Source organism: Chanos chanos, chromosome 7 (genome assembly GCF_902362185.1).
Source record: "Chanos chanos chromosome 7, fChaCha1.1, whole genome shotgun sequence".
Taxonomy (NCBI): domain Eukaryota; kingdom Metazoa; phylum Chordata; class Actinopteri; order Gonorynchiformes; family Chanidae; genus Chanos; species Chanos chanos.
In genome coordinates, this window is record NC_044501.1 from 2,235,405 (window position 1) to 2,242,700 (window position 7,296).

Sequence of the window (7,296 nt, forward strand, 5' to 3'; positions counted from 1 at the left end):
CAGAGATTGGCATTGTCTGTAACATATACAGCAAGAAATAAAAACTCCACTAGTATGTGGCACATATATCATGATGATCACCTCCACATCCCACAGGTTTTCTCCGGCCATCCACAGCTACGAGTAGAGCAGAGTGACAAACCATTCCTCCTGTGAACCACAGCATTCACCAGAGCCAACTGCACACAGCTAAAAAACAGAAGGAAAAACAGGAAGTAGTTCTCATTTTCCTTATTGGAGATGGAAAAATCTGATGCATTACAATAGAAATGTTTGTTTCTGAGTATTTCTGATTTTGTCTGAAGTTCTTCACTGGTTCTTTGGTGAATGAAGAATGCAGTATAAAAGCTATACCGTAATGAATGTCCGAATATGTCTAGTCTAGTTGCTTACTGTAGGTCTTACATGTCAACGACAGTTTATGGGCACGAAAAGACCTGCACTCAACAATAAAATGAATGAAGAAAACTTTCTTAGAAAATGTCTCTGTCTTTACAGTATTTCAAAAGGGCATCTTAAAAAAGTGTAAAAAGTGCAGGTGCAGAGTGCAGCAGGGTTTGTTATCTCTGGTAAAATCATCTTTGGAGAAAAAGAATAGTTCATGCTGTGATATGCTTGCTTGTCTTTTTTGGCACATACTATATATATGTAAAGTATCAACAAATGGCACAGGCACACAGCACAGATTGTTGAACCGGTTAATACTGATAGCTGTATTTTGTATTTTGTTGTCCACTGTGTATTAATTTGACCACAAATTGTGTTGTCTGATAGAAATATTTGCTTTTGTTGCATGTTTTAATGTTTTGTGTGTGGGTGTGTGGGTGGGTGTGAGAGAGAGGGAAAGAGAGGGAAAGAGAGAGAGTGACTGTGTACATGTGTAACTGAGAGAATGAGAGAAATAATGGTAGACAGATGGACAGAGAGAGAGAGAGAGAGAGGATTCCATTTGTCTGTGTTTGTGTTTTTAATTAATAGCGTTAGATTTTCTTGTGATTTTACAAGTAAACGAACCGGAGCAAAAGTGCGCTTGGAGAAAAGCTTTATTTGGTGGTGGTGGAATCCGGCAGCAAGTCTGCCTGCAAAGCTTAACTCAGAGAACTGTTACTGTGATCGGCCTTTTATACCGTGAAGCAAACAGACAATAGGTGTACAACGTTGAAAACCATGTCTGTTCAGATGTTACTATAATCTTACAATAGTTTGGCAGTTTTGCTTTTAATTTTTATACCGAGTGAAAAATCTAAGTCTCTCTCACTCTCTTTCTGTCATATTCATAGTTCATAAAACACAGAAATGTTTGAAGAGAAACATTTGTAACAGAAACATTGAACTAACCTACATAGTAAGTCAAAGCAGAGGTTGTTTTATCGAATATTTATTGTACTCCACAGAACACTCTCATGAGCTACCTCATGCACTTGCATCGTCTTAAAACACACTCCCACTCCCGTTTTTCTCTACTCAATCATCTACCTTAACAGACCCTCTGTTGCCCCCTAGTGGATAGGAAAACCTGGCTGCAACTGAACTTTACTACATCTCCCCTCTCTTAAGTATACGACCTACTTCCAATTCAAAATTTTCTCACATAGTTACTTAAAGAAATTAAAGAAAACAACTCACAGGTGCTTTAACCACTAACATAACATTACATGACAAAAAAAAAAAAATGTATATATATATATATATTTTTTTTTAGCCCAACTCAAAGTCTTTCAGATATGCTGGTAATCCTCTAAGTGTCTCAGCACTGCACCAGGCCTCTCAGTCTCTCTTTCTGAGTTTCCTCGGTTCCCGACTCTCTGAAGCCGTGCCTCCGACACAGTGCTTTGTTCCTGAAGTACCACAGGTTCTGAATTACCAGTCCCTGGTGGAGGCACTGACAGAGCTGTGATCAGACTTGGTGAAGCGTATCCCACCAGCTCTTTGACTGGGATCTCTTCAGGCGACTCTGTCCGTGAATGGATTTGGTCCACGTGCCTTCTGACCACTCTGCCATCTGTCAGCATCACTCTGTAGGTCACTGGTCTCCGACTGTATATATCCATGAATCCATTTTGGTCCATAACTGAAGTTCCTGCTGAGCACCAGATCACCAACTACAAATCTCTGCCCCTTTGGCTTCCTATCATAGCTCTCTTTCAGTTTCCTTTGTTTTCCTTGAACTCTCCATTTCAGGTCTGGATGTACCAAATCCAGGGTGCTACGAAGTTTCTGGTGACAGGCCTGCTGTGGCCTGAGGAGCTGATCTTTAGCTAAATAAGACCTTTGTTGCTTTTGCTTTAAGTGATCCTTCTGGACATTGTTTCTATCATTCCTTAAAGGTTTGTACCGTCCGTTCAGCAAGGATGTTGCTGGAGGTGTGATAGGATGACGAGGTCACATGAGGTATTTCATTTTTTTTTCAGGAACTCCGCAAACTCTACACTCATGAAACAGGTACCATTATCCGAAACTAAAAGTTCTGGTAACCCGTGGTTACTGAAACCAATACGTAGGGACTCAATTGTGGTGGCTGATGTGGCTGAATTTACTGGATACACACCCACCCATTTTGAGTGTGCGTCAATAAAGATGAAAAACATTTTTCCCATGAGAGGCCCAGCATAATGCAACCTACATGCAACCTTTTGCCAAGGTCTGTCTGGCCAGTCCCAGGGATGGAGTGGGGGCACAGCCAGACTCTGCCTCTGCTCCTGACATATGAAGCAACATTTCACCATGTTCTCCACATCCTGGTCAAGCTCTGGCCTGCTTGGCAGATCCGTGGAGTCCACTTTGTGCCCCAGGAATACCACTTCATTTACCATGAAGGTGCACTTGCTCTTCTTAAGTCTCAGCATTCTGCAGCCACTGCAATGCCACATTCAGCGTCTCTAGATGCTCCTATTATAAGGTTCAGGTCTCTGACCAGAAAAAAAAAAGGAAGAAAAAATGCTGCCTCTGGCAAAGTGATAATTCTACACCTTGGCTCTTCTTTCACAAGTAAAAGTACTGACTGGATTATCATTGAGAGAGTATTTATATGAGTTTCTGTACATGTCAGTTGCTTTGCTCCCCCAATGAAGGGAGCTGAAGGGCTCTACAGTGCAACCGTTTCACTCACATATGCAAGTAAAAATGTCGGCGTGTAAACATGAATAATAAACATGAATAAACATGAACAATATTGACGAGCACTGGTGCAAGTGACTTTTAAATCCATAACTGACATGTCTCCACTAGCGCTTTTGGCTTCAGACAAGCAAAAAATACGAAACCCCCCTCTAAACTTTGAGGATATCTGCTGTCGGGCTTGCAGGTTTCGTCTGCATACTGTATCAGCATTTGGACAGTGGCTATTCGAGGGAGGGGCTTAGCGAATGGTCAACTAGCAACCTCAAGTGGCTTACTTCTCTCAAATTCAATAGCCCACAGAAAAAAAAACAAAATGCGAGAAGACGCAGGGAATTACATCAAATCAAATGGAGGAGCAGAAACGAACAAAAATGCAAATGAAGAAGAGAGTGTTAGGAAGACGACGAGAACAGTAAGTGAGGGAAAGGTGTACAAGTTTAACCCTGACTGGCTGAGGGATTTCGAGTGACTATAATATGACAAGTCTAGCAGTCTGATGCTCTGCAAGTTTTGCAAGGATGTGCCCATGTCACTCGCAGGCTATTCTCTCTTTGTCAGTGGAAACTTGCTCATGCAGTTGTAAAACACGATGTGTCCCTGTGGCATTCGCGCTGTAGGGATGCGTTCATTAACCGGTCACAGCCCAACAACCCATGTCCCATACAAGCGGCTGTTGGCAGGCAAGTGGCCCTAACATCTCAGGAAGCTGTTCGGCAATTGAAAATAAAATTTAACATTGCCTACCTGATTGCCAAGGAAGAGTTGCCGTTTACCAAAATCAGGCCATTGATAACCCTCCACCACAAAAACAGCATCGATATCAATCCTACCTACGACAGCAACATGTGGTGTGCAGATATGATTGGGCAGATTGCTGGTGAGATAAGGGACACTCTTGCTGAGAAGATGCGGGCTGCTCATTACCTGACTGTCATGATTGACGGCAGCTATTGCAGCTTGGTCTCCAATCCACGTAGCCTCCCAGTAACAGCACACAGTCAGACTGTCTCCACACAAAACATGTTCTCCATGCTCATATCTATCTAGATGATAAGAATATGATTGTTTCTCTACCACTGTTGTTGCCTTTCTGTTCCCATCAAACAAATAATGAGGAAATCAGGAATATGTGTGTGCTATGAGGTGAGTTATTGAGTTACTGAATATATCTGTGTATACTTATTTTGGTAGCTTTGAAAGGAAGCATTTGTATAATCAAAACGAAATGACATGTTTCAGTGATTGTGTGGCTGCAGTAACCCTCAAGAGAGATTTTCCCTATAGGAGAAAATAAAATAAATCTTATGTTATTGACCTGGAAATGTCTGTGCTGTTCTGCTTACTGTTTTTCAATCTCCATTGACATCTGCAACAGAAAGACTAGAGCTGGCCACTGTACAGGTGACAGTGTCTCCACAGAGAGACTTCCTGAGTCTATATACTCTTGAATTTCATCCATATGTGAGTCATGCCTCAGTTCACACAGTTAGTACAGAATATTGATGCTCCTCTCTACTGAAATGTTCCTGTTGGGTTTCTTTTTTATGTATTTGACTGTTTCCTCCACACTGCCTGCCTTGATTTTTATTTGTGGAAGTGCATCTCAAAGGAATTTCTGATTGGATTCCAGTGTAAGTCTAAGGAAGTGGAGAAAAGGATCCAGGTGTCCATTCTTAACCTGTAAGGCCTTGTCTATAGCATGTCTGTGGAGGTCAGTTATGGTTTCTGGTAACAAATTCCTATCGTTCAAGACTGTCTTTGGTTGAATTGGATTCTCTTTATTGTTGCAGAGAGAATGAAACACACAGACTGCAGCAAGGAATTCTTGAACACTCAGATGCACAAAGCCGAACGCCGTCCTCTCAGCGAATCCTTGTTGTTTATTAAATATCTGTATACACACTCCTAGGGAGTGTTTTAGAAAGTGGATTTAGTGAAAACTCAAAGTTATTTAACTCTGAGTAAGCAGTAAACCTCCTAATAGAAGAGCCCTTGGCGTCATTCTCCTAGCAAAACTCTTCTATTAAGAGGTTTACTACTTGCTCTGGGCAGAGCATTCCACAGTTTAGATACAGCTTCAAAAGCTCTGTCGCCATGGGTCTTTAGGCGGGTGCGTGGGACAGACAGTAAATTTAGCTTATTTGACCTAAGAGAGCGAGCTGATGTGTGAGGGTGAAGTAGATCAGCCACATGTGCAGGAGCCTGACCATACAATGCTCTGTAAGAAAGAGCAAAAATTTTAAACTGGATACTACAGGGAGTCAGATATGAGTATTAGGATAATGAGAGCCCACCTTTTTGACCTGGTGAGCAGTCTTGCAGCAGCATTCTGAATTGTCTGCAGATGATCAGGCAAAACATACTAGCTACTAAGGCCCTGTTTACACCTTGCATGAAGATCCAATTTTGGTGATCCAGTCACAAGTGGATGGCTCCAAGTACGTCTGTTTACACCTGGCTTTGAAATCCGTGTATCGAATGACCACTTGAGATTGGATCTCACTTCCTCACTCTATATGCAAATAGTCACGTAAATCATTTCCAACATGTTACCCCTTTCATTTAACTTCAGTTTTGCTTTTTAGATAGCAGATAGGAGACATGCTTATGACATGTGAGATGTCAGACAAATTTAGTGATCATTGGTTGCTGTTTTGTGACATTAAGGCATGTTAAACTGTTTCCTCATAATGGACATCAATGGAGAGCAAAATGCTTAACTTGAGATAACGACCATACTCCTAGGATTTCAATTTTGATTTTTTGACAAGAGATGTCCAAGAGAAATACGGTGATCATCGATTGCAGTTTTGGAACATTAAGCCACATTAAGCTTTTTCACGTTAAACGTTGCTGTTTTTAATTGGCGGGAGGCACCAATGCACTTCCATTGCCTAGTCTGTCAGCAATTAAAAGAAGAAGAATATCATATTTGGTCTGATCATATCGATTTTGCACGTTGTTGTTGACTGTTGTTGCATGTTAATATGATGTGATTGGCGAGCGAAGGTATACATGCGCGTATGACGTACATTGGAGTAAGCAAAGGACGTTAGTTGAGTAGGCGGCCGTTCAATGTGGTCGAGTTCGCATTTGCGTTTACACTCGTGCTTAAACTGCTATAAGAATGTGGTCATATGCGGTTCAGACCATCTCTGATTGATTGGATCTTGATTCTGAATTTTCCTCCGTGGTCCACACTACAAAAAACACACAACAGACAGTGGATTAGTCACACACACACACACACACACACACACACACACACACACACACACACACACTGTACTGACTTAAATCGACAATGTTGATTCATTTGTGTAGAGAGCAGCTTCACTCCTGAGTCTCCTGGGTGATTGTAGCTCAGATCCAGCTCTCTCAGGTGTGAGGGGTTTGAACTCAGAGCTGAAGCCAGAGAAGAACAGCCTTCCTCTGTCACTAAACAACCAGATAACCTACAGAGGGAGAGAGAGAGAAAGAAACAGACAGACAGACAGAGAATTTTAGGTCGTCATCTTGTTTGTGAAGTGTGATTCATCCGCGTAAGCAGAGGACATCAGTTGAGTAGGTGGTCGTTCAATTTGGTCGAATTCGCATTCGCGTTTACACTGTTATAAGAATGTGGTCAGATGCGGTCCAGACCACCTCCGAATGTGGTCTGAGTGATTGGATCTTGATGCGACCTCAATGCGTTTACACCTGTACTTTTGAGCTGTCCACTTGTGACCGGATCACCAATATCGGATTTTAATGTAAGGTGTAAACAGGGCCTGAGAGGAGAAAAGTGCATTACAATAGTCGATACGAGATGACATAAAAGCATGTATAAGCATCTCTAGCGAGTAAGTGGATGAACTCTGAACTAACAGCTCTTCCTATTCGTCCTTTCACTATGTCTTCAGTAAAACACTCCAGCAGAATGCCATGTATATTTACCTTTAACGTTTATGGCCTCATAGATGTACATTCGCCTCTGACAAGACAAAACTTTAAATAACATTTACAATGTTTGCAAAACTTTTGCTCACACACACACATACAAATTCATGTGCTCTGAGAACAGGTCATGCAATATATAAAAAATAAAACTTCACACCAAGTTTGATTTTTAATGTTTCTATGTTTTAGTAGATTAAAGTTGCTACCTATTGTCGTCCACTTTATTTAAATGTAAAA